This window comes from Hyperolius riggenbachi, chromosome 8, assembly GCF_040937935.1.
Source record: "Hyperolius riggenbachi isolate aHypRig1 chromosome 8, aHypRig1.pri, whole genome shotgun sequence".
In the NCBI taxonomy this organism is placed as follows: Eukaryota; Metazoa; Chordata; class Amphibia; order Anura; family Hyperoliidae; genus Hyperolius; species Hyperolius riggenbachi.
Genome location: NC_090653.1, coordinates 64,644,383 through 64,672,185, shown reverse-complemented (window position 1 = coordinate 64,672,185; position 27,803 = coordinate 64,644,383). Strand labels below are relative to the sequence as shown.

Here is a 27,803-nt window from a genome sequence, read left to right as displayed (position 1 = left end):
AAATTTAGTTATGTCATACGCGTAACGTTAGTTTTATAGTGTAACGTATGTTTTGAACCGTTCGTCAAGTGTGGGCGAAACTTGCTATGATGTAACTTCCAGGAACAGTATGTGATGTTGTTCTGGATCGTTCGTTAACAAACGATCAGATCGTTACACACCTTTAAAAGCTAGGTCGTTCTTTCGTCAATTAAAAGATCATTCGTCGTTCACAATGAACGATCGTTGTCGTATGCGTGTACGTAGCTTTAGCCATAGACCCTGAACAAGCATGCAGCATATCTGGTGCTTCTGACATTATTGTCAGATCTGACAAGATTAGCTGCATTCTTGTTTCTGGTGATATTTTGAGACTACAGGGCAGAACAATGGCGTAGTGGTTAGTGCTCTCACCTTGCAGCGCTGCGCCCCCAGTTCCCGAATCCTAGCCAGGTCAACATCTGCAAGGTGTTTGTATGTTCTCCCAGTGTCTGCGTGGGTTTCCTCCAGGCACTCTGGTTTTCCCCCCACATCCCAAAAACATACAGATAAGTTAATTGTTCTCCCCCTAAATTGGCCCTAGATTACGATACATACATAGACATACAGTATGACTATGGTAGGGATTAGATTGTGAGCTCCTCTGAGGGACAGCTAAGTGACAAGACAATATATACTCTGTACAGCGCTATGTAATATGTCGGCGCTATATAAATACTTAAATAAAAAAACTACTGCAGCCAAACAGGCCAGCAGTACTGTCAGGTAACTGGTATTATTTAAAAGGAAATAAATATAGCAGCCTCCATATTCTTCTCACTTCAGTTGGGTGCCCATACATTACTCAATTTTCCTGTTCAATCAACCATTTGATTCAATCATTTTATCAGAGGGAATCAATTATACTTCATTCTGCTCGATCGATGGAAATTGGCTGATGTCTGATCAAATCGACCAATTTATTGGATTGGGCAGGATGGAAAATATTGGTTGTTTGTGTGGGATTCAGCTACTGTTCACGTTTTTGATTGACACAGAATCGATGTTTGGCTTCAGAGCAGAGAGGAACAACATATTTCAGCTCTATAAGCGAAAGAGAGTCGCCAGGATCTTTGCTTGCACACGGTTGCTGGTCGCCCAATAAAGTCAATCCCTTAGGGCCCGTTTCCACTAGCGCGAATCCGCATGCAGTCAACGCATGCGGATTCGCATAAGCAATACAAGTGGATGGGACTGTTTCCACTTGTCAGTTTTCATTTGCGTTTTTATGTGCAGGATTTTTCTGCACGGTAGACCCTGCAGAATTCCCCTGCGTGTGGAATGCAGGCGAATCGCAGGCAATGTATTTAATAGGGAAATCGCATGCGTTTTTTGCATGCGTTTTCCCCGCGATTTCGCATTGAAAGTAATGTAAATTGACACAGGCAGTGACATGGTTAAAATCGCATATACCCTGCCTATGCGAAATCGCATGCAAGCTGTAAAAAACGCATGCGGAATCGCATCCGCATGCGATTTTGTCAGCGGTGATATGCAGCGATTGCGCACCGCACTAGTGGAAACGGGCCCTAAATCTCTCGGTGGAGATTCAGGTAATTTATGGGCATCTTTGGATTTTGGGAGGAATCCTATTGAAAATTGATGAAACCGCTATTGTGATGCCATATAATGCAGTACAGCGGTATACAGCCAACAACCCCCCACCGCAACCCCCCCCCCCTCACACCCCCTCTGGACAGAGTCTTCCAACATTTCAAACTATTCTTTTGATTGATATACGGTACAAGATGGAGGAAGAGGCCTTAATTTGGACAGATTAAATATGGGATAAATAATAAACAGTCTTAAGGCCCCATTCACACTTGCAAAACGCTAGCGCTTTTGCTAGCGTTTTTGGCAATTAAAGCGAAAAAAATCACATTCACACTTTTTCGTAATTGCGATTAGCACTTCTATAGCACTAAACGCGATCGCTGGGAAATTGCCTGAAAGTGATGCAGAATGCAAATTTGCGTTTGGCGATTTGCGTTAATCGCCGGTGATTAACGCAAATTGCCCAAGTGAGAATGGGATCATAGAGTATTATGGCATTAGTGCTTTAAAAAGCGCTAGTGCTTGAGCGGTTTGCCGAAATCGCCGTCAAAGCGCTCAGATGTGAACGGGGCCTAACTCTATATGGAGGTTAAAATGTTTATTGGACACCAATACAAAACAATGCGTTTCTTGGGATTCACCCACTTCCTCAGGTCAATACAATAGTGTCTCTGAGTATTGTAGCATGGATTCAGAGCTCATATTACTATTACTAGGCCTAAGGCCCCCGCACTGCCTCGCTCCCTCTACCTCATTAGCATGCACGAGCGAGCGCACATACCCACCGCGTGTGCCCCCTTTCTGGGCCCGTCCTTCCGGGCCCATCCTTCCCTGCTCTCAAGAGCCGCATGTCATTCTCTCAGGGCAGTGTCTCTGCATTCCTGCACATGCGCACAACGTAAAATACACACACACAGGGACATGGGACGCAGAGACACTTGCCTACTATTATATAGGATTAGGCGCTCTAAATCAATCCTGCTATACTATATGAGAAAGCAGGTGAATCCCGAGAAACGCTTTGTTTTGTATTGGTATCCAATAAACTTTTTTTTAAAACTTTCAAACTGATGTAAGACTGTTCTTTATTATCCTATATATAATCTGTCCAAATCAGGGCACCACCTCGTACAGATAACCTCCCATACTTGGGGAGCCCCCTCCCGTGATTTACATTCAGTGGTCCCACATATTTGGTATTGTATGGGGCACCGGGGGGCATTTATCATTAGTTGACAGGCTCGGGGGTTTCGCCGCGTTCGTTGATCGACACGAAATTGCACAACGTTCCTGCAGCGCACCGATTGAGCAAGTCAGCCCAACATCTTGCAGCACGCGCGATCTACAATGCGACCAATTTTTGTCCCGAAACTGGTTGCATTGTCGGTCGAGCATGTACTTGGCACCGATTTTCATCCAATTATAATAATCGAATCGGATGGTCGATCAGCCGCCAAGTCGCTTGATGTACGGCCGCCTTTAATATTTGAAGACCAGGAGAAATGAAACGGCTTATCTTTAAGTCTAATCACTACCATAGTCATATGTCTATAGTAGTCAAGGGCCGATTTCGGAGGAAGCAAATTAAGTTATGTGTATGTTTTAGTGATGTGGGAGTAAATGGAAGTCCCTGGAGGAAACCCACACAGACATGGGAGAACATACAAACTCTGTACAGATAGTGGCCTGGCTGAGATTCAAACCGGGAACAAAAATAAAATGATATTTTCCACAACCTCAAACATTTCCCCTCAGTAACAGCACATCCACACAACACTGCTCTGTAGTAATGTCAGCACCTCTAAACAGCTAACCTTCACTATATAGTTGTGTGAAAGGGAGGCCTGGAGTGGTACCCAGGGGTTGGCATGGCAACCAATCCTCACACTTGGCCTTCAAAAAAAGGTTCCATAAAATCTGATTGGCTGCCGTTATCAGCAACTGACTATCCTTTCTGCCAGTTCATAGAACATATATTTAGAACAGTTAAAATACTTGCTGAGGCTTTAAACCTTTTCACATTTCTATCTTAAAAAAACAGAAAGAGAAAACCAGCTCTCTGATTGCAGAAACAGAACAATGTGTATGTATTGCCATTACACTACAGATATCTCACTTACAAACCCCTCATCCAACCCGTCTTGCCAGCAGCCACAGGCTAGTTCCCAAGTGTGAGAAGCAGACTGAAGATTTTCTCTCAGGCTGTTGTGATAAAATGAGGTCACCCATTCGCTTAGCCAGTGAGGTCTCACCTTAAACAAATCAACTCAAGATGCAGAACACATTTAAAGTACACATTCCACTTTCTTGCAAAATAAGTAAACCCAGATTTGTGAAACAAGATATTTGATCATGGTTTACCATAGCCACATTCTTATGTCAAAACATGCAGTCATTGCCTAGATACAATGACATCCTCACCAACAGGTACAGAGGTGAACTAGCACTCTAGGATTTATATTCTACTGAAACACCATATCAGATAAGGTAGTGGAAAAAAGGTTTGTTATATTGATTATAGTTGCGGAGAGTTTTATTCAACAGCGACTTTGCTTATTAGCATGTCCCTCTATCAAGCCAAGGTCAGAATTCTTTGACAGTACAAATAATAGTATAAAATAACTGTTCTAATCAAATGTTTAATAGTTTCACAAGTATTGTGTAAATTCCTTATGTGTGAGAAAGTAAAACATCTATTAGAAGGTGTTTTTGCTGAGCAGGTAGGAGGGTAGGTAGATGATGCTCATGGCTGAAGTTTTAGCATACTTTCATCTGTCATGTTTATGTCTTTATGCTGTATGTTACCATGGCAGCTGTAGCAGGTTGGGATGTGTGATGATTGTGTGGGACACCAGCTATCCAATAAAGCTACAATTTCCATAGACAATTGACTGTCTGATCCGATAATACCAATCAAAAGGTAAGAATAGAAAATAATCGACCATAAGTGATAAAAAAAAATTATAGAATTCCCACAATAGGGTCAATTCACTCGCAAAATTGTATCTGCAGCTACCGTGAATTAATTTAAACATGAAACAATGCACAGAGCTCTTTGAAGATGCACATTCATTCATTCATTCATTGACTAAGTGCTTTTGAAAATAAAGAAACCCCTGAGAACCCCCATGAGAACATGGACTACTCCAAAACCTGTTCTGTCAGATTTCTACTGCCTTCTGTAAGTGACAGCAACATAGTAAAAAAGTGATTTATGGCTCATTTTACTCTGGAAGAAACATACTTCTTATTTGAATGGGTTTACACGTATTTTACATTTTAAGTTCCCATTTTTATCACCTCGTGAACTACAGTGAAATTGTTTTAGGGCCTGTGACTACTGCAGAGTTTCCCTGCATGCGATTCGAGCAGGGAAATGCTTCCTATGCCGTCAATAGGCTTGCGTCTGAATCGCATGCCGTTGCCATTCGTATCACATGCTGCAGTTTACAGCAACACGCATCCACGGCTATAGCGATTTAAGTGGGGCTTCGCACAAGCATGGGTGCCGAGTCCAAATCGAAAATGGACGCAGCACCCCAGCGGAAATAGGCCCTTAGTATACTTTCTAACATGTACAAAGCATTTCCTGGGTCACATGTAGTAGTAGTTATCAGCCCACTTTAAAAAAAATTAAAAATAAAATGTAACATGCAATAGTTTCAACTTTTGCTTTAGAAGTACTGTCACTTTAAACAGCAGTTTCAAGTTTTAACTTGCGGCAACTGAAAATGGAGTTCTAAGGCCGGGTTGGGTTTACCAGTAACTGCCAATTCTTCTTGTGGGATTTTTTTTTCCTTCGGCAAAGTCATTTGCAAGGCTTGTTTTAAAGCATTAGTCCAAACGAACGCCAATCCTGTTCCAAATAATGCTTCCCTATTGTTTATCAGATCTTGGCCAAGTGACTGTGCCTCTATAGAGATTAATACAGACACACCCATGTTGTGATTATGTACATACAAGCCTGACACAAAGGGAGGTTATGCGTCCTGTACCTCCACAGGGATCAGCTTACTGGACAGACAAATGTGAAGCTGGGCATACACCTCTGCTGTATGCTGGACGTGTGTTTCAGCAATGTATGGATCTTATCAAGTTTCATCAACATCCCCTGCTGCGAGAAGTGTAATATTCATAGATTTTTCTGTACTTATAAAGACACTACAGACTCTGCACATCTGGCTCTGTCTGCCTCCTGCTAGATTCACACTGTACAGGTAGTCCCCGACTTACAAACACCAAGTTACAAATGACCTGCCAATACGAACGGCCTGGAAATGCAAAATGCTGTGAAGTGATTTTTTTTTTCCAAAAGGCCTTGTTTTTCAGAAAATCTTCTTTACAAAAATTAAAAGGAAAAAAAATGTTTTTTAAACAACTTTTTGCTGTGGTACACCGAGGGCACAGGGGGACAGAGGTGACACAGTTGGGGGACGCTGAAGGCACAGGGGAATTGAGGTGACATATGGAGACACTGAAGGCACAGGGGAACGGAGGTGACACAGAGAGGGACACTGGAGGCACAGGGGGGCACAGAGGAGGAACAGGGGACAGAGAAGGCACAGTGTTCCGACTTATGGAAAGGTTCAGGTTAAGAATGAACCTACAGTCCCTATCTCGTTCATGAATCGGGGATTACCTGGTATCTGAAAAAAAAACCTGATCCTGTAAAAAACGGATCCATTTATGGAATGGATCAGTTTCTTACAATGTCATCAGCAGGGGCGTAACTAGAAATCAATGCCCCCCCCCCCCTGCAAAACTTTAGATGGCGCACGCATTTTCTCTATCAATTACATTAGCTTTTGTGATAAAACGTGCATGTCTTTACACATACAGACACACATGGTGTGCAGAAAACGCACACAGAGAAACAACAGAGGAGTGTGCTCTTAGCCTCAGCTTATTACAATCACTCTGTCCATCTTTCATGGAGCAGAACTAGCTCTAAAGACTTCTCCAGCATCACTACAGTACGCAGCATTTGGGAAGAGGTAGAGCGGGAGGCGGCTGGGCACTGTACAGAATAGCCTGCTAAACACTGAATAGGGACTGTCTGGTAATCTTTTTCTGAAAAACTATGTATGATTTCTCATCAGTCGCTGAGCAGAGGCAGTCATTAGAACAATTGTGCAGAGAGCAGAAAGTTTTCTCTCTCCTTGCCCTTAATTATCAGTCTCTCAGGACGGGGGCCTCCTGTGGCTTCTGGGCCCCCCTGAGGCTGCATCCCTTGCAGGATCTATTGTTATGCCCCTGGGCATCAGTTTTTCATCTGGTTCCATCCGTTCCATTTGTGCGTCACCATCACATTCACATTCTTCCGCTGTTCAGGTCCTCTGCATGCTAGAAATGCCAGTATACCCATCCCAAAGCCCCATCAGAAGCAGCAGGCTCCCATTGGTTTGCAAAAGACCAATGGGAATCCTCCTTGGGGGGGGGGGGGGAAGTTCCCAATCAGGTGTTGTGGCCACAGTTCTTATGAATGGGGAGACCATGATGACTACAGTTGCTATATGACCCCTGGGAATGGAAAAAAGGCATCTGAGCTTTGAGAGGGGCCCATCTATGTATTGCTGGGGGCACCCTTGATTTCTAGTTATGCCTCTGAAGCTATACCAAACCCCAACAAGCAGTTAAGCTCTACTAAAACCACCGGTCAATGCCAGGCTTAAAGTGGACCTGAACTCTTGCACAGGACAGAAGGAAAACATAGAGAAATGCACCCTGTATGTATTTAGAGAGATTAGCCTGACTAATTCACCCTCATCTGTGACTAAGCACAAGTTGTAATTTAATCTCTCAACTGTGTCAGTAGGCTGCCACGGCATAACCGCTGATTTGTAAACACAGGATGTTAACCCGATGTCTGCTTCCAGAGGTTACCACTGAAGATTTATTGCAAGATTTCTATCAGCTGTAACAAAGACATGTTTTTACTTTAAAGGTTATATGCTGTTGCTTATCTTTTAGAGTAGAGAGGAAGTTTTGAGTCCAGGTCCGCTTTAAAAGTGGTAACTGTTTATCAGTGCCAATTAGTGGCTTTTAAAAGCAACAGTCAGTGCCAGACAACTCCTGCTGTAGCGCCAGTGGGGGATAGCAGTTTTCAACAACTCCAGTGTGCCCATCATAGCAGGGATCACCTGCAGTGTGAAGCATGTGCTCTGTGTATACGTGCTACAGATACTCAGCTCAGCCAAGTCTCCTATCTCTGTTTGATATCAAAGCAGAAACCTCAGGTAAATATTGACACTGGGTGTCAGCTGCTCCAGACAGGAGATGAGACACACACAATGTACATAAAGATCCATTAGAATACCAGGATCACCACTGAGGAGCAGCGATCAGCTCTTCCTGCACGCTGGTTCACAGGCTAAAAAGGGACGATTACCCTGGAAATATAGTGACAGGTGTAAATGCAAATATACACAGAGGCCTAGTGCACACCGGAGCGTTTCCGCTGCTGTTTGCGATCTGCTTGCGGGTGCGGATCCGCTAGGGTAATGTATTTCAATGGGCTGGTGCACACCAGAGCGGGAGGCGTTTTGCAGAAACGCATACTCCCGGGCTGCTGCAGATTTTGGATTGCGGATGCGTTTCTGCCTCAATGTTAAGTATAGGAAAAACGCAAACCGCTCTGAAAAACGGCACTTCAGAGCGGTTTTGCAGGCGTTTTTGTTACAGAAGCTGTTCAGTAACAGCTTTACTGTAACAATATATGAAATCTACTATACTGAAAACCGCAGCAGCAATCCGCAAAACGCTAGCAAAACGCCTCATAAAAATAAAAAAAAGCGTTTAAAAATCTGCTAGCGTTTTGCGGATCTGCTAGCGGGTTTTGGTGTGCACCAGCCCAGAGTGAGTTTTACAACAGCGAAACCACATAGGTACAGTTAAGTGCTGCAGATTGAAATGACAATGACCGCGTTAAATGGCCTTCATAATCAATATCTAGAAGGTGTGAGTGACCACGTCGCTGTGTGATGACATCATTCAGACTCGCTTATATGATCATCTGTCACAGACATGTATTGATGCACGATTGACACAATCTCTACGCAATCCGCAGGATTGCATAGTTTGAAAAATGACCACGTGCAACCAGTCTAAAAGTATTCTCTTATCTGGTGTTGTTCTAACAGGACTTCCCCCCTCCCCTTCCTTTTAGGGTCTAAAAGCGGAACAATTTTTTCATGTGCTTTTAGACCCGAAAAGCAAGAAAAAAAATCATACCACGATAAAGCCTGGTGCAGCCCGTGCACTTACTAACCTCCCTGGGATTCAGCGCTGCAGTTTGACCTCCGTCCTCCGGGTGGCGCTGTAACCCTATAGTGAGATTGCCGGCTGTCGTCGTGACTGTTGGCGATCTCACCAGGGGGATGCAGAGCCTCCGTGGACAGGAAGAGGAATGGCCGCCAGCGTCTGGATCGCCCAGGAGGTGAATGAGAACGCCCGCTGCGCGCAATGCTCTAGATGAACCTCCTGGCGGCTACCACGAGTGTAGCTCGGGGTTACCACTCCAAGCTCCGGTTTTCCACCCTGAGTCTAGCTCGTGGTTACTGCTAAGGAGGTTAAAGCAGCGGTGTCAAATTCAAAAAACACAAAGTGGGCCAATAGTGAACACTGGGACCAAGATGCGGGCCAACCTCAATGTCTAGTGGCCACCTCTCCCCCTTATAAAGTTCCATGGCGTCTAATGGCTCCCCTACCCTATCCGAAGGTCTCTTTCCCACTAGAACGTTGCGTTTTAGGGGACGTTATGGTCGCATAACGTGCCCCTAACGCAACGCCTGGTGGTGTTGGAGGTGGACGACAGAGTGAGCCGCGTTGTGCGGCTGTTGGTGCGCCTTTTTTGTCTCATACCTTGCGGGGACCACGTGATCGGAACACTCCGCATCACGTGTTCCGCCAGCCAATCAGCGGCCGCTCCAGGAAGAAAACACAGCAGAAGTGATGGGAAATCCGGCTCTTTTCAATGAATCGATTCATTGAAAAGAGCCGGACTTCCTATCTCTACTGTTCAGAATCGATTCAGAGCAGCAGGACTGAACCTAGTGATGGGAAGTCTGGCTCTTTTCAATGAATCGATTCTGAACAGTAGTGATCGGAATTCTGGCTCTTTTCAATGAATTGAGCCGAACTTCCCATCACTACATGGCAGTGCAGTGAATATTAATTAGCCATGTGGCTAACAATAGCGGACTCTCCCCAACTCCTCTCCTACTCAAAAAAACAAACAAACCCCATTACTGAGCATGTGCAAACAGTCTAACCGCACAGCATGCTGCACTTTTAAATAACGTGCAGCATTACAATGTAACGCAATGTGGGCACTGTGAACAGCCCATTGATTTTTCATTACTGAGAGTTGGGCTGCGTTACAGGCTGCACTAACGTGCGCCTGTAATGTCTTTGAAAGCAGCCTAAAGGTGAACCAACTCGTTATTAGAGGGTGTCTCTAATTTTTGGGCTACTCAGTGTATATGCTGCAGGAAATCGGAACTGGTTATTTTGAAAGTGTTCTTTTAAATGCATCAAAAATGGCTAAATATGGAATCCAATAGCACAACTTTTAATTTAGTAACTTTTCAGCAGTTAGAGTTTGATATAATCCAGGTGACAGCTGCAAACCTGTGCCATTTAACAAGTGACTTTATCTAGTTTTTTTTATTTTGTATAAACAAGAATTAAGCCTACAAAAGAGAAATGCTATTGGTACAATAACGCTTCTGAATACTGGGCGCCTTGCAACACAAATCCAGGCTCATAGCAAACATTTGCAAAGGGTGTTAGTTATAACAATAGTATAATCACCTGTAGAAGATGAAACCCTATATAATTACACCAACAACAAAAAAATTTTTAGGTATTGAGCCAAGATTTTCAGTAAAAAGAAGAGAGAATACAAGTAAGAAGAAAGGATAGCGAGAAAAGAAAACAAAGAGATGTCTTCAGAGAATTGGCTTACTTACCAGACCACACTATAGAATACTACAGCAGTAAACCAAAAACCTTATAAACTACCTCCAAGTTGGAACCATCCCAGACTTTATTGACGTATCCCTTATTTTCCTGCAATCTTGAGGTAAGCAGCTCTAGCTTGTGTATATATATTGAACACAATTTAAATAGGAACTGTAGCGAAAAGGGGTAAAAAATAAATCAATACATTGCAAAGTGAGAAGTTAAAAAAAAAACTGTAGAAGAGAGATCAAGAAATGACTGATATTCACTGTGTAATTTGTTCTAATTGTTTGATCCACAATCAGCGGACACACCATCATCTTTACTACTGGCAGACATGAAAACTGGCAGACAGCATCAACTGCCATTATCTATAACCACACCCCTTAACAATGCCATAGGCTAAAAGGTTGTTGATTTTTTTATAGGTATACATATGGACAGAGGGAAAACTGATTTCTAGGCAGTTGGAAACAGCCTTTATTTACCATAATGCAACAAATCTCACACAGGGTGATGTCAGGACCTAGGTGCTGACATCACACTGTGGGAGGGGTTTCACCACATTGGGCTCTATTCACAAAATTACCTAATTACTAAAAATAACCACAGCAAATTTTACAAGCAAAATAATCAAAGTAAGTTGTTCCTGATACTTCATTTCAATATTATATTTTTGCTATTTGGGAGCTTAAAAATATAGAATGCAGTAAATTATTTAGGATACTTTCATTAAATATCCTGATTTCAGCATCAGAAACACTTCCTATAGCTATATATAGTATGTTGCCCCACCCTCTCACTGAAGCTTACTGTTTACTATGCATAATTCTCCCCCAGAGCATTCTGGGAGACCAGAGAACTTTTCTACTTTAGAACTCTCAGTTAAAGGATACCCGAAGTGACATGTGACATGATGAGATAGACATGTGTATGTACAGTGCCTAGCACACAAATAACTATGCTGTGTTCCTTATTTTTCTTTCTCTGCCTAAAAGAGTTAAATATCAGGTATGTAAGTGGCTGACTCAGTCCTGACTCAGGCCCAGTGCACACCAAAACCGCTAGCAGATCCGCAATACGCTAGCGGTTTTGGGAGCTGATTTCAGAGCGATTCTAGGTATGTTTAGAGAGGTTTTCTAAACATACCTAGCGGTTTTGGGTGCATTTTTGTGTAGCAGATTACACATATTGTTACAGTAAAAGCTGTTACTGAACAGCTTCTGTAACAAAAATGCCTGGCAAACCGCTCTGAAGTAGCGTTTTTCAGAGCGGTTTGCGTTTTTCCTATACTTTACATTGAGGACGAAACGCTTCCGAAAACCGCAAACGCGCAGCAGGAGGTGCGTTTGCGGCTTGGCAAAAACCGCAAACCGCCGGTGTGCACCATCCCATTGCAATACATTAGACAAGCGTTTTTATAGGCGGATGCGGCCGGCGGATCGCTCCAAAAACCGCTCGGTGTGCACTGGGCCTCAGACAGGAAGTGACTACAATGTGACCCTCACTGATAAGAAATTCCAACTATAAAACACTTTCCTAGCAGAAAATGGCTTCTGAGAGCAAAAAGGGGAATTTATCAGTTTTTCTTTTTTTTTTGAATAAGTGGTTTTCAAAAATTGTAGACACAAACTCGAGGAAGGCCTACACATGCAGGTGAGACCTCACCTCAAAGAACAAAAACATAAAACACAACTTAAAAACAAACAAAACAAGCACATAAATGTTTTTCTTTAAAAGGTTATAATGTTGTTGCTTATCATCTAGAGCAGAGAAGAAGTTGTGAGTTCAGGTCCGCTTTAAAGTGGACCTGAACTCTTGCACAGGACTGAATAAATACATAAAGAATTTGTGTCTAATCATTAAAGCGGACCCAAACCAAACATTTTTTTAATTCAAAATATTTAGTTGCACCACTCTGACACATACAAAGATAAATAAACACTCCTTCAAGCCTATGAGCTTCTCAGTGCATGCTTTTCACCCTTCTCTGTTCATAACTAGAGTTATACTGGGGGCAACTATTAAGCAATTCCTCCATTGCCGGAGACCACCTACTCCACCAGTTTGCCGGATTCTGTCCCGGTAATATGAAAGGAAGGGAGGGGTTCCTCCAATAAATGTAAAATATTTTATATTTGTCATCATGCAGCTGAAAAAAGGCTGCTATTTATTGTTAAAATTTAGAAAATAGATTTTATTTCTGAAATCTTGTATTTTTAGTTTGTGTCCACTTTAACTCTGTAATGTGATCTCTCCCCTGTGTCACATGACTGCCTATGGCAGAGAAGGCAGATAAGGCCATTTGAAAGCACAGGAGGTTAACAATATGTCTGCTCCCATAAGCAGGAAGTAGATTTATTTTAGGATTTGTATCAGGTGTAACAATGAAATGTTTTTCTGTAAAGGTTATTATACTGTTGCATATAGTTTAGAGCAGAAAAGAAGTTCTGAATTAAGATCCGCTTTAATCAGCTGAGGTTGCTGCTATTGGCCATTCAATTCACCACCTGCTGCAGGAAAGTTCTTTCATGGCCAAAAATCTGCAACTTATGGGGCAGATCGTTTTTAGACAGGCCTTTTCCTTCAGAAGGGCTGCCACAGCAAGAAGTCTGATGTAGGTCTCCTGGCCTGACTGTGAATGACAGGACTAACAATCAGGGGCAGAACTACATGAATGTGGATTCGGGATAAACTTTTACTCATTGCATAATTGTGTTCCTTTCATATAGTTTATAAGGCATTCCTCAAGCCAAATACTTTTTTGTTTTTGTTTTAATACTCTAAATCCCTATAAACTAAACAAGCCTCGCCCACAGCTTTTCACAGTGCCTTGGCAGTAGCAAGGGCTCATGGGAGCTCAGTCTGGGCAGGAGGAGGAGGAGGTTACTAGCCATTGATTTCAGAGGCAGAGGGGAGGAGGAGAGGGGACTGAATTTACACACAGGCAAGCTGATAGCATCTCCAGCCCTTAGCCTGTGATAATGTGACAAACAGAACATGGCTGCCCTCATTGTATCACTGGAATATATAATCATAAACTGTTGAAGCCGTTTGCAGCTAGATATACTGTATAAACTATCTAAACTTTAGATAAGATATATAAACAAGTTACTTATTGTAGTTAGTTTTTCATCTCAGATCTGCTTTAAAGAGAATATGTATTGTTAAAATCGCACAAAAGTAAACATACCAGTGCGTTAAGGGACATCTCCTATTACCCTCTGTCACAATTTCGCCGCTCCCCGCCGCATTAAAAGTGGTTAAAAACAGTTTTAAAAAGTTTGTTTATAAACAAACAAAATGGCCACCAAAACAGGAAGTAGGTTGATGTACAGTATGTCCACACATAGAAAATACATCCATACACAAGCAGGCTGTATACAGCATTCCTTTTGAATCTCGAAGGATCATTTGTGTGCTTCTTTCCCCCCTGAGTGCATAGCAGAACCACAACACTGAAGAACTTGGCAGCCTTCCAGACACAGGCTGACAAGTCTGACAAGGGAAAAATACATTGATTTATTACAGAGACTGTGATAGTACAAAGTGCTGCAGTAAGCCAGAACACATTAGAATAGCTTTTGGAACTAGTAGGATGATAAAAAACAGGATGCAATTTTTGTTACGGAGTCTCTTTAAGCAAGTCCCTAAGTGTATTTAGATGACCTCCATCACGGGGGACCCATTTCTCTACTTCAGAGGTTCTCAACGTGTGGTACGCGTACCCCAGGGGGTACTCCCGATGGTTCCAGGGGGTACTCGGGCTTAATTTACTTAACCAAGAATAACCAATTGAGAGTTTTAGAAAATTATAAATCTTATTTAACCTCCCTGGCGTTCTATTAAAATCGCCAGGGAGGCTGCGGGAGGGTTTTTTTTTAATTAAAAAAAAACTATTTCATGCAGCCAACTGAAAGTTGGCTGCATGAAAGCCCACTAGAGGGCGCTCCGGATGCGTTCTTCTGATCGCCTCAGGCGGCCAGAAGTAACACGGAAGGCCGCAATGAGCGGCCTTCCGTGTTTCGCTTACCTCGTCGCCATGGCGACGAGCGGAGTGACATCATGGACGTCAGCCGCCTCCGATCCAGCCCTTAGCGCTGGCCGGAACTTTTTGTTCCGGCTACGCTGGGCTCAGGCGGCTGGGGGGACCCTCTTTCGCCGCTGCATGCGGCGGATCGCCGCACTGCAGCGGCGATCAGGTAGCACACACGGCTGGCAAAGTGCCGGCTGCGTGTGCTGCTTTTTATTTGAGCCAAATCGGCCCAGCAGGGCCTGAGCGGCAGGCTCCGGCGGTACTGGACGAGCTGAGCTCGTCCAGACCGCCCAGCAGGTTAAACACCAAATTAGTATTTTAGTTAATTAAAAACAGTAGTAAATGCTTGGAAATTGTTTAGAACCAATTATCATTTACTATGACTAAATATATATTTGTCAAGGGGTACTTGTGATCATGTTTACTATGCTAGGGGGTACTTGGTGAGTTCAGGGTTTTAAAAGGGGTACATACCAATAAAATGTTGAGAAACACTGCTCTACTTAATGCAGAGCAGCAGTGGAGCATTATACATTGCCTGCTTCTCGCAGCATGACAGGTACTCGTTAGTGTAGCTCATTACCGCGCTTTGCAGCCAATCAACATGCGGCTTCCGCCCATGTCACATGATATGCAGAGACTGGTGATTGGCTGCACTGCACAGCAATGAGCTGCACTGAAGAGGAGTGAAAAAGACCTGTCATGCTGTTGGGAGCAGGTAATCTTGTAACACTCCCCTGCTGCTCTGCAATATGTATAGGAGCAGATCGGGGCCCTCAAGCCCCCCCTCCCCCATGCCCCCACCCCACCCACCCACACAATCATCTCCTGTTGTAGGGGAGCTTTAGCTCCTGTGCACATGACTGCTAGAAACACATGTTAAGGAGGCAGATATGTCAACAGAGGTGCAGATAAAACTAGAGCAAAAGCGAAACAGCCAGTCCATATTGTTTAACTACTTCCCGACCGCCGTATAGACAAATGGCGGCCGGGAAGCAGACGCCGCAAGGACCGCCGTATTGACAAAATGCGGCGGTCCTTGTTTGGGCATCGGCGGAGCGATCGCGTCATCCGTGACGCGATCCTCCGCCTCCGCCTGTCGCCGCTCACTCGCCGCAACATCCCGCCGGCCATACGGAAGCGCCGGCGGGATGTTAACCCGACGATCGCCGCATACAAAGTGTATAATACACTTTGTAATGTTTACAAAGTGTATTATACAGGCTGCCTCCTGCCCTGGTGGTCCCAGTGTCCGAGGGACCACCAGGGCAGGCTGCAGCCACCCTAGTCTGCACCAAGCACACTGATTTTCTCCCCCCCCTGCCCCAGATCGCCCACAGCACCCATCAGACCCCCCCCCCTGCCCACCCCCCAGACCCCTGTTTGCACCCAATCACCCCCCTAATCACCCATCAATCACTCCCTGTCACTATCTTTCAACGCTATTTTTTTTTATACCCCCCCCCCTGCCCCCTGCTCCCTCCTGATCACCCCCCCACCCCCCAGATTCTCCCCAGACCCCCCCCCCCATGTACTGTATGCATCTATCCCCCCTGATCACCTGTCAATCACCTGTCAATCACCCATCAATCACCCGTCAATCACCCATCAATCACCCCCTGTCACTGCCACCCATCAATCAGCCCCTAACCTGCCCCTTGCGGGCAATCTGATCACCCCCCCACACCAATAGATCGCCCGCAGATCCGACATCAGATCACCTCCCAAATCCATTGTTTACATCTATTCTCTCCTCTAAACACACACTAATTACCCATCAATCACCCATCAATCACCCCCTATCACCACCTGTCACTTTTACCTATCAGATCAGACCCTAATCTGCCCCTTGCGGGCACCCAATCACCCGCCCACACGCTCAGATTGCCCTCAGACCCCCCCCCCCCCCCTTATCAATTCACCAGTGCATTCATTACATCTGTTCTTCCCTGTAATAACCCACTGATCACCTGTCAATCACCTATCACCCATCAATCACCCCCTGTCACTGCCACCCATCAATCAGCCCCTAACCTGCCCCTTGCGGGCAATCTGATCACCCACCCACACCATTAGATCGCCCGCAAACCCGCCGTCAGATTACCTCCGAAATGTATTGTTTACATCTGTTATCTTCTCTAAACACCCACTAATTACCCATCAATCACCCATCAATCACCCCCTATCACTGTTACCTATCAGATCAGACCCTAATCTGCCCCTTGCGGGCACCCAATCACCCGCCTACACGCTCAGATTACCCTCAGACCCCCCCCCTTATCAATTCGCCAGGGCATTATTTACATCTATCCTTCCCTGTAATAACCCACTGATCACCTGTAAATCACCTGCCAATCACCTATCACCCATCAATCACCCCCTGTCACCCCCTGTCACTGCCACCCAACAATCAGCCCCTAACCTGCCCCTTGCGGGCAATCTGATTACCCACCCACACCAATAGATCGCCCGCAGATCCGACATCAGATCACCACCCAAGCGCAGCGTTTACTCTCCTCTAAACACCCACTAATTACCCATCAATCACCCATCAATCACCCCCTATCACCACCTGTCACTGTTACCCATCAGATCAGACCCTAATCTGCCCCTTGCGGGCACCCAATCACCCGCCTACACGCTCAGATTACCCTCAGACCCCCCCTTATCAATTCGCCAGTGCAATATTTACATCTGTTCTCCCCTGTAATAACCCACTGATTACCTGTCAATCACCTGTCAATCACCTATCAATCACCCATCAATCACCCCCTGTCACTGCCACCCATCAATCACCCCCTGTCACTGCCACCCATCAATCACCCCCTGTCACTGCCACCCATCAATCACCCGCTGTCACTGCCACCCATCAATCAGCCCCTAACCTGCCCCTTGCGGGCAATCTGATCACCCACCCACACCAATAGATCGCTCGCAGATCCGACGTCCGATCACCTCCCAAGTGCAGTGTTTACATCTGTTCTCTACCCTAAACACCCACTAATTACCCATCAATCACCCCCTGTCACTGCTACCTATCAGATTAGACCCCTATCTGCCCCTAGGGCACTCAATCACCCGCCCACACCCTCAGAATGCCCTCAGACCCCAGCCCTGATCACCTCGCCAGTGCATTGCTTGCATCTATTCCCCCCTCTAATCACACCTTGAGACACCCATCAATCACCTCCTGTCACCCCCTAGCACACCTACCCATCAGATCAGGCCCTAATTTGCCCCGTGTGGGCTCCTGATCACTCGGCCAAACCCTCAGATCCCCCTCAGACCCCCTTCCGATCACCTCCCCAGTGCATTGATTGCATCTATTTTCCCCTCTAACCACCCCCTGAGACACCCATCAATCACCTCCTGTCACCCCCCTAGCACTCCTATCCATCAGATCAGGCCCAATACAACCTGTCATCTAAAAGGCCACCCTGCTTATGACCGGTTCCACAAAATTCGCCCCCTCATAGACCACCTGTCATCAAAATTTGCAGATGCTTATACCCCTGAACAGTCATTTTGAGACATTTGGTTTCCAGACTACTCACGGTTTTGGGCCCGTAAAATGCCAGGGCGGTATAGGAACCCCACAAGTGTCCCCATTTTAGAAAAAAAGACACCCCAAGGTATTCTGTTAGGTGTATGACGAGTTCATAGAAGATTTTATTTTTTGTCAAAAGTTAGCGGAAATTGATTTTTATTGGTTTTTTTCCACAAAGTGTCACTTTCCGCTAACTTTTGACAAAAAATAAAATCTTCTATGAACTCGTCATACACCTAACAGAATACCTTGGGGTGTCTTCTTTCTAAAATGGGGTCACTTGTGGGGTTCCTATACTGCCCTGGCATTTTAGGGGCCCTAAACCGCGACGAGTAGTCTAGAAAACAAATGCCTCAAAATGACCTGTGAATAGGACGTTGGGCCCCTTAGCGCACCTAGGCTGCAAAAAAGTGTCACACATGTGGTACCGCCGTACTCAGGAAAAGTAGTATAATGTGTTTTGGGGTGTATTTTTACACATACCCATGCTGGGTGGGAGAAATTTCTATGTAAATGGACAATTGTGTGTAAAAAAATCAAACAATTGTCATTTACAGAGATATTTCTCCCACTTAGCATGGGTATGTGTAAAAATACACCCCAAAACGCATTATACTACTTCTCCTGAGTATGGCGGTACCACATGTGTGGCACTTTTTTACACCCTAAGTACGCTAAGGGGCCCAAAGTCCAATGAGTACCTTTAGGATTTCACAGGTCATTTTGCGACATTTGGTTTCAAGACTACTCCTCACGGTTTAGGGCCCCTAAAATGCCAGGGCAGTATAGGAACCCCACAAATGACCCCATTTTAGAAAGAAGACACCCCAAGGTATTCCGTTAGTAGTATGGCGAGTTCATAGAAGATTTTATTTTTTGTCACAAGTTAGCGGAAATTGATTTTAATTGTGTTTTTTCACAAAGTGTCATTTTCCGCTAACTTTTGACAAAAAATAAAATCTTCTATGAACTCACCATACTCCTAACGGAATACCTTGGGGTGTCTTCTTTCTAAAATAGGGTCATTTGTGGGGTTCCTATACTGCCCTGGCATTTTAGGGGCCCTAAACCGTGAGGAGTAGTCTTGAAACGAAATTTCTCAAAATGACCTGTGAAATCCTAAAGGTACTCATTGGACTTTGGACCCTTTAGCGCAGTTAGGGTGCAAAAAAGTGCCACACATGTGGTATCGCCGTACTCAGGAGAAGTAGTATAATGTGTTTTGTGGTGTATTTTTACACATACCCATGCTGAGTGGGAGAAAGATCTCTGTAAATGGACAATTGTGTGTAAAAAAAATTAACAAATTGTCATTTACAGAGATATTTCTCCCACCCAGCATGGGTATGTGTAAAAATACACCCCAAAACACATTATACTACTTCTCCTGAGTACGGCAATACCACATGTGTGGCACTTTTTTGCAGCCTAACTGCGCTAAGGGGTCCAAAGTCCAATGAGCACCTTTAGGCTTTACAGGGGTGCTTACAATTTAGCACCCCCCAAAATGTCAGGACAGTAAACACACCCCACAAATGACCCCATTTTGGAAAGTAGACCCTTCAAGGTATTCAGAGAGGGGCATGGTGAGTCCGTGGCAGATTTAATTTTTTTTTGTCGCAAGTTAGAAGAAATGGAAACTTTTTTTTTTTTCTCACAAAGTGTCATTTTCCGCTTACTTGTGACAAAAAATAATATCTTCTATGAACTCATTATGCCTCTCAGTGAATACTTTGGGATGTCTTCTTTCCAAAATGGGGTCATTTGGGGGGTATTTATACTATCCTGGAATTCTAGCCCCTCATGAAACATGACAGGGGGTCAGAAAAGTCAGAGATGCTTGAAAATGGGAAAATTCACTTTTTGCACCATAGTTTATAAACGCTATAACTTTTACCCAAACCAATAAATATACACTGAATGGGTTTTTTTTTTATCAAAAACATGTTTGTCCACATTTTTCGCGCTGCATGTATACAGAAATTTTACTTTATTTGAAAAATGTCAGCACAGAAAGTTAAAAAAATCATTTTTTTGCCAAAATTCATGTCTTTTTTGATGAATATAATAAAAAGTAAAAATCGCAGGAGCAATCAAATAGCATCAAAAGAAAGCTTTATTAGTGACAAGAAAAGGAGCCAAAATTCATTTACGTGGTAGGTTGTATGAGCGAGCAATAAACCGTGAAAGCTGCAGTGGTCTGAATGGAAAAAAAGTGGCCGGTCCTTAAGGGGTAGAAAGCCCTAGGTCCTCAAGTGGTTAAAGCGGACCTGAACTCAGAACTTCCTCTCTGCTCTAAAAGATAAGCAGCAGTAAAATAACCTTTAAAAAAACATTTCTTTGTTACAGCAGATACAAATCCTGCAATACATCTGCAGTGTGTCTATTTCCTGCTTTCATGGAAGCAGATTTAGGGTTAACATCCTGTGTTTACAAATCAGCTGCTCTGCAGAGGCTGCCAAGATTTCTGAGCTGACACAGAGCACAGGTAAATTACAGTTGTGATTTGTCACAGATGCGGAGAAATTAGAAGGCTTAATTCCCTAAATACATACGGAGTGCATTTCTCTTTTCTGTTTTCCTTCAGCCCTGTGCAAGCGTTCAGGTCCCCTTTATTAGCCAGAATCAGATTGGTTGTTCTGAGCAACGTTTGCTCCAGTTTTCTGCACGCTTGTCTTAATATGACCGCCCCACAGAGCGTTCCCTGACCCCTGGGGCCAAAGGAGCGCACTGTGCAAAAATAAATCAATGCAAACTAGCGATAAGCAAAACACTTGCCTTGTTCCCTGCTGTGACTCACACAGCACACAGAGCCTGCAGCGCCGGCTTGCTTTGAAATGTTCTACTAGTTCATTCCAATTAGTTTCAGGCGCTACAAGCTCCTTGTTTCTAGAAGTTACAGAACTAGATATCTCTAATTACCTTATTTACTCAAAACCTTACCAGTCTACTAGCAGTAAAGCTACCCGATATTGGTTATTTAGTGGGCAGAGGCGTAACTATAAATCATTGGGCCCCCTGCAATGTTCACACCCCTTCCTTGCCTACCCCTGGTGACCCTCAAAGCCTGTTGGCCCATCTTGCAAGGGTCATAAAACAAGTAGGGACATCCCGCAGGAGAACAGAGGCGCCAAAAGGATAAAACAATATATAAAGTTTAAAAAAATGGGCGTGGTAGAGGTGCATTCTTAGCCACTCCAAAGGACTCCACAATAGGCACGTGTTAACGTATAACACAAAATTTTATTTACACATTCCACAATATTGCAACGCGTTTCACGGGTGTGACCCCGCTTCCTCAGGCAGTTCAGAAAGGAGTATATAGCGATTGCTGTTCGGGTCTGTACTAAGCGCCTCCTTTCTGAACTGCCTGAGGAAGCGGGGTCTCGCCCATGGAACGTGTTGCAATATTGTGGAGTGTGTAAATAAAATTTTGAGTTGTACGTTAACACTAAGAATCCACCTCTACCACATCCATGTTTTAAACTTTGTATATTGTGTTATCCTTTTGGCGCCTGTTCTACTGCGACATATACCAGTCCACCCTTGGTAGAAGGGCATTAAGCTTCATCTTTCTTCCTATCTATAGAGAGCGACTTCTTACTCCTGAGTGGGGACAGGTTTGTTCTCCCCACCTGCTATAACAGTGGTTGCCTATGAGCTAACCCTTGTTTGTGAGTATACTGTACTTACCTCTAATAACACCCCTCTTATTCCAACACATACTAAACTATATTGGGCTCTCGGGGTCCCTGTGTTTTTATCTTCCAAGTGAGTACATCGTAATCTTCACACCCATAACAAGTGTAGCCACAAAAACTCCTGTTCTGAAGGATGCACTCCTGTATTAGAGGGAGTGAAGTAGTAGATGGGGTCTTCTTACAGCTCTGAGCCCCCTTGTGGGTGAAGTGGCTGCTCCCCTGTAGTTGTGCCCCCGTTAATGGGACTATAACCATACTGGATACAAGATTTACTTTCAGAGTAAAATTTTATCTAATATTGGTTACGATCAGTACACAACTATATACAGTGGGTTGCAAAAGTATTCGGCTCCCTTGAAGTTTTCCATATTTTGTCATATTACTGCCACAAACATGCATCAATTTTATTGGAATTCCACATGAAAGACCAATACAAAGTGGTGTACAGGTGAGAAGTGGTACGGAAATCATACATGATTCCAATTTTTTTTTACAAATCAATAACTGCAAAGTGGTGTGTGCATAATTATTCAACCCCCTTTGATCTGAGTGCAGTCAGTTGCCTATAGACATTGCCTGATGAGTGCTAATGACTAAATAGAGTGCACCTGGGTGTAATCTAATGTCAGTACAAATACAGCTGCTCTGTGAGGGCCTCAGAGGTTGTCTAAGAGAATATTGGGAGCAACAACACAGTTAAGTCCAAAGGACACACAAGACAGGTCAGTGATAAAGTTATTAAGAAATGTAAAGCAGGCTTAGGCTACAAAAAGATTTCCAAAGCCTTGAACATGCCACGGAGCACTGTCTAAGCGATCATTCAGAAATGGAAGGAGTATGGCACAACTGTAAACCTACCAAGATAAGGCCATCCACCTAAACTCACAGGCCGAACAAGGAGAGCGCTGATCAGAAATGCAGTCAAGAGGCCCATGGTGACTCTGGACGAGCTGCAGAGATCTACAGCTCAGGTGGGAGACTCTGTCCATAGGACAACTATTAGTCATGCACTGTACAAAGTTGGCCTTTATGGAAGAGTGGCAAGAAGAAAGCCATTGTTAACAGAAAGCATAAGAAGTCCTGTTTGCAGTTTGCCTCAAGCCTTGTGGGGGACACAGCAAACATGTGGAAGAAGGTGCTCTGGTCAGATGAGACCAAAATGGAACTTTTTGGCCAAAATGCAAAACACTATGTGTGGCAGAAAACTAACACTGCACATCACTCAGAACACACTATCCCCACTGTCAAATATGGTGGTGGCAGCATCTCTTCAGCAGGGACAGGGAAGCTGGTCAGAGTTTAATGGGAAGATGGATGGAGCCAAATACAGGGCAAACTTGGAAGAAAACCTCTTGGAGACTGCAAAAGACTTGAGACTGGGGCTGATGTTCACCTTCCAGCAGGACAATGACCCTAAACATAAAACCAGGGCAACAATGGAATGGTTTAAAACAAAACATATTCATGTGTTAGAATGGCCCAGACAAAGTCCAGATCTAAATCCAATCGAGAATCTGTGGCAAGATCTGAAAACTGCTCACAAACTGTTCACAAATGCTGTCCATCTAATCTATACATATATGGACTATATATCCAAATCAAGAGTTGTCGGAAAGTAAATTATTTTGCCACGTTTCACCATGTTTAACACAGGACTCTACTTCCAAACAAATTCAACTTCCAAACAATCGACCTGTTTGTAAGTAGAACACCGCCTGTACTGTGAACAGGTTAGGTAACTCAGCTCACATAGGAATAGTAAAAATTGTAATACTGATTAAAATTGATATATGTCCAGCAGATTTAGATTTTCAGGGTTGGCTGTTTTCAGCCAAGTACACAAAAACATACAGTACCCACTTTCACCACCACCCCCTCTCTTGGCTTGGTGACCCTTTAAAAGGAACCTTTTAAGGGGTCAACAATACCATGTGGTGCTGGTTTTAGCCTGTCGTGTATAATGATTTAATAAAGACATACAGATCCTACCGACATTGTGCGGATTTCACTTTTGCACAGTCAACAATACCAGTTGCTTGTCACTCCTGCTGATCTCTTTGGCTGCAGTAGTGGCTGAATCACACACCTGAAACAAGCATGCAGCTAATGCAGTCTGACTTCAGTCAGAGCACCTAATCTGCATGCTTGTTCAGGGGCTGTGGCTAAAAGTATTAGAGACACAGGATCAGCAGGAGAGTCAGGCAACTGGTATTATTTTAAAGGAAAAATCCATATCCTCCTCAGTTTAGGTTCCAGGTTAGATTTAGGTTAAATGACTATCTACAGGGAGTCATAACCTATGTAGCTAACACGATTCTCCCCATAACAGTGCGAACAGTATAACTACCTCCACCTATATTATTGCTATTTAACATTTATATGGGGCTGACATCTTCCATAGCGTTGTACAGAGTATACTGTCTTGTCACTAACTGTCCCTCAGAGGGGCTCACAAGCTAATCCCTACCATAGGCATATGTCCATCATAGTCTAGGGCCAATATTTAGAGAGAAGCCAATTATCCTATCTGTATGTTTTTGGGATGTGGGCGGAAACTAGAGTGCAAAGAGAAAACTCACTCAGCTACAGGAGAACATACAAACTCCATGCAGATAGTGCCCTGGCTGGGATTGAAACTGGGGACCCAAAACTGAAATCGATCTTCCCAATCAATATCCATATCAATAACCACTCAGACGGGAGTACTAAAGGCCCCTACACATTACTCGATTTTCCTGCTCGACTGACCATTCAATTCTAATCTTTTCATTGGCTCAGGGGAGAATGGATTATGTTCTATTCTGCTCCATCAATGGACATTGGCCAATAACTGGTCGAATAGACAGGATGAAAGATATTGATCGATTGTGAAGGAATCGGCTACTCTTCACATGATTTCAATTGACACAGAATCGATTTTTGGGGTCAGAGTATGGAGGCACAACATCGTTCAGTTTAATTAGTGAAGGAAAATAGCCAGTATCTCGCTTGCAGTGTGTGGGCCTCTAGTGGATCGACTTTCAATCTGCCACACTGTTGTTGATCATCCAATAAAGTCGATCGCTTAATTGCTCTGAGGAAATTCAATGTGTAATGTATGGGCACCTCTAACCAACTCTTCCATGTGTATAAAGTCTATTCTCGTCCGATCTTCCAATCCCAAGCAAGCTCCCATGTCACGGTATGCCTGACACTCCAGCAATTTCCCATCAGATAGACGGATCAAATCAATTATTTTTGACAGGTCCAATCTGATTTCCGATCGATTTTCTGATCACTTCTATACAAAATCGATCTGAAAAACGGTCGGATCGGACCTGTTGGAAATAATGTATTCGACCCACATATCTGACCGGAAACTGTATGGTGTGTACCAGGCATTCCATTGAGGAACACTTTGCAGTGACTTGTGTATGACTGATCAGTGTTTGTTGATACAGCGGAATACTCAACAACTAATCAAACAATCATTAATAGACTTAGCGCAGAAGAATGCATTTCTGATTCTCTGACAATCCGATCGTTTGACTGGACCGCTCACTCTATCGGAAGCGGCGAATCCTGACTCACGTCCTGGATTCTAAAATAACCCTCAGCTGATGGCGATCTCTTGTGCGTTCCGCGTGTTCATTGTTGCCCAACGCGTCTGTGTTTACATTGGCAGATACTCAGGTCAGATACCGTCCGAGGTATTCGTAGCATAAACAGAAGCACAAATTATCAGCAGAACCAACAAATATCAGTAGAATTTCATTATAGTAAACTTTGATATAATAAACCTCTGGATATGGGCAGCACGGTGGCGTAGTGGTTAGCGCTCTCACCATGCAGCGCTGGGTCTCCGGTTTAAATGGAAGCCAAGTCAACATCTGCAAGGAGTTTGTATACAGGTAGTCCCCGACTTACGAACGCTCGGCTTACGAGCAACCCGCCGAGACGAACAACAGGGATTCTGTGTTTCCATGGGAACAAGTCAAGTTTTTTTTTTTTTCAAATTGGACATAGCTTTAAAACTTGTATAAGTAGGCACAGAGGGCAGAGGTGACACAGAGGGGGACACTGGAGACACAGGGGGGCACAGGGGACAGAAATGACACAATGTTCCAACTTAAGAACAGATTCAGGTTAAGAACGAACCTACAGTCCCTATCTCGTTCCTTAACCGGGGACTACCTGTATTCTTCCCGTGTCTGCGTGGGTTTCCTCCGGGGACTCTGGTTTCCTCCCACATCCCAAAAACATACAGATAAGTTAATTGATTTCCCCCTAAAATTGGCCCTAGACTACGATACATACAGTACACGATACATACATAGACATATGGCTAGGGTAGGGATTAGATTGTTAGCCACTTAGAGGGACAGTTAGTGACAAGACAACATACTCTGTACAGTGCTGCGTAATATGTGGGTGCTATATAAATAAATATAGTAAACTCAGTCCTCAGATCCCAGAAAATATGTCTGTATGAATACACATATGACCAATTCTGATACAGTAAACTTCTGATATAGTAAACTACTTTTCCCGGTCCCTTGGAGTTTACTATAAAGGGATTCTACTACTACAATTTTGGTTGTTACAATGACATTAAAGTTTTCTATTCTGTATAAAAATGGTCCCTTTGCTCTGTGCAGGTAGCTTTAGCGCTAGAAAGCTGCTGTATGTAATACAGGCTTGCTCTGTGTTCTAGGGGAGATTTCAGTAGTTCTATACACAGGAACATCTGTTACATTATGCTACGCTTACAAGCCCGCACCTCTAGCCAAAATCAGTACAACAGGTGTAGCAGCAGATCTGCAGTATCCCAGATAAGCCTACCTTTACTCCCAGTGTCCTGTGGGGATCCGTAACCAGAGATGCTTCCAGGGAAATGCCTTGCTGACATGAGCTGAGCTGTCTCACCCACAAGGAGGGGCGTGGAGGGCACACCCCGAGAGGAGGCACATATTCTGGTTACCTGACCCCAGGTAAGAGGAGAATGCAGTCTCCTACATCCATCCAGACCGCAGCTCGTAAAAACACGCAGCTTAACCCCTGCCAGCATGAACAACAACACTAATATCATCTAACGTAAGCTTCAGCACAGACTGGAGCATCAGGCAGGTCATACATGTGTCACTTGTTATGGCTGATTTCATCCCTATTGCCTGTATGAATGTGTTGAGTTAACCATCCCCCCCCCCCCCCCCCTCCCAAACCCAATACAGCCACTTTTGATTGATTTCTGGCAGTTTATTGACTGAAAATGTGTCTTGTAGTGTTGGAGAATTTTCAGCAAACTGTGTGGTAGAAGAGATTGGGAATAAACGGGCCCATGGAGCTCTACTGCATTGGGGGATGCAACAATAGTCATTCATTTCACCAATCATTGATTACATTTCTGCTGAAAGCTGATGCTGGGAATACACATGGAGGTTTTTTGGCAGATAGATGGCTCAACATAGAAATTTCAGACAGGCCAGATCTGATTTTCGATTCTTTTTCTGATCGATTTGTATAGAAGTGATCAGAAAACGACTGAAATCAGATGGGACCTGTCGGAGATGATCTATTGGGCCATCTATCTGGTGAAAGAACTAATTGTGTATTCCCAGCATAATACCTGATATACACCGTGCAATTTCCGTCAGATCGACGGGTCAAATAGATCATTTTCGATCAGTCCGATCTGATTTACAATGGTTTTACTGATCAATTTTCTGATCAATTCTGTACAAAATCGATCAGAAAAACAGATATCAGATCAGACCTGTTTGGAAATTATCGTAATTCAACCCGTAAATCTGATGGGAAATACACTGGTGGACATACACTGTGTACATTAGTGGTAGCATAGTTAAAAGATCAATATCTTCCAGGTATTAATCTTTTACCTATTCCATCACTCGATATTACACAAGACTTCAGCAGAAATCTGGTCTGGTATTGGCCGACTACCAGTTGCAATACAAAGCTATCCAGAGCCTCCATCGTGTGCTACTGG

The 27,803-nt window shown here is 44.0% G+C and overlaps 1 protein-coding gene across 2 annotated transcripts in view; it reads right to left on the bottom strand.

Annotated features, from left to right (window-relative positions):
* LOC137528849 (nesprin-2-like) overlaps positions 1-27,803 on the bottom strand; it is a 132,577-nt gene that overhangs the window by 83,962 nt on the left and 20,812 nt on the right. Inside the window, exon 1 of one of the 2 annotated variants that reach the window (XM_068250517.1) lies at positions 26,639-26,680. The exons of the other annotated variant lie outside the window; for it this stretch is intronic. The gene's annotated coding sequence lies outside the window, so the exon portion shown is untranslated. Of the gene's footprint in view, positions 1-26,638; positions 26,681-27,803 lie in introns of those variants that run through there. 2 annotated transcript variants of the gene reach the window in all.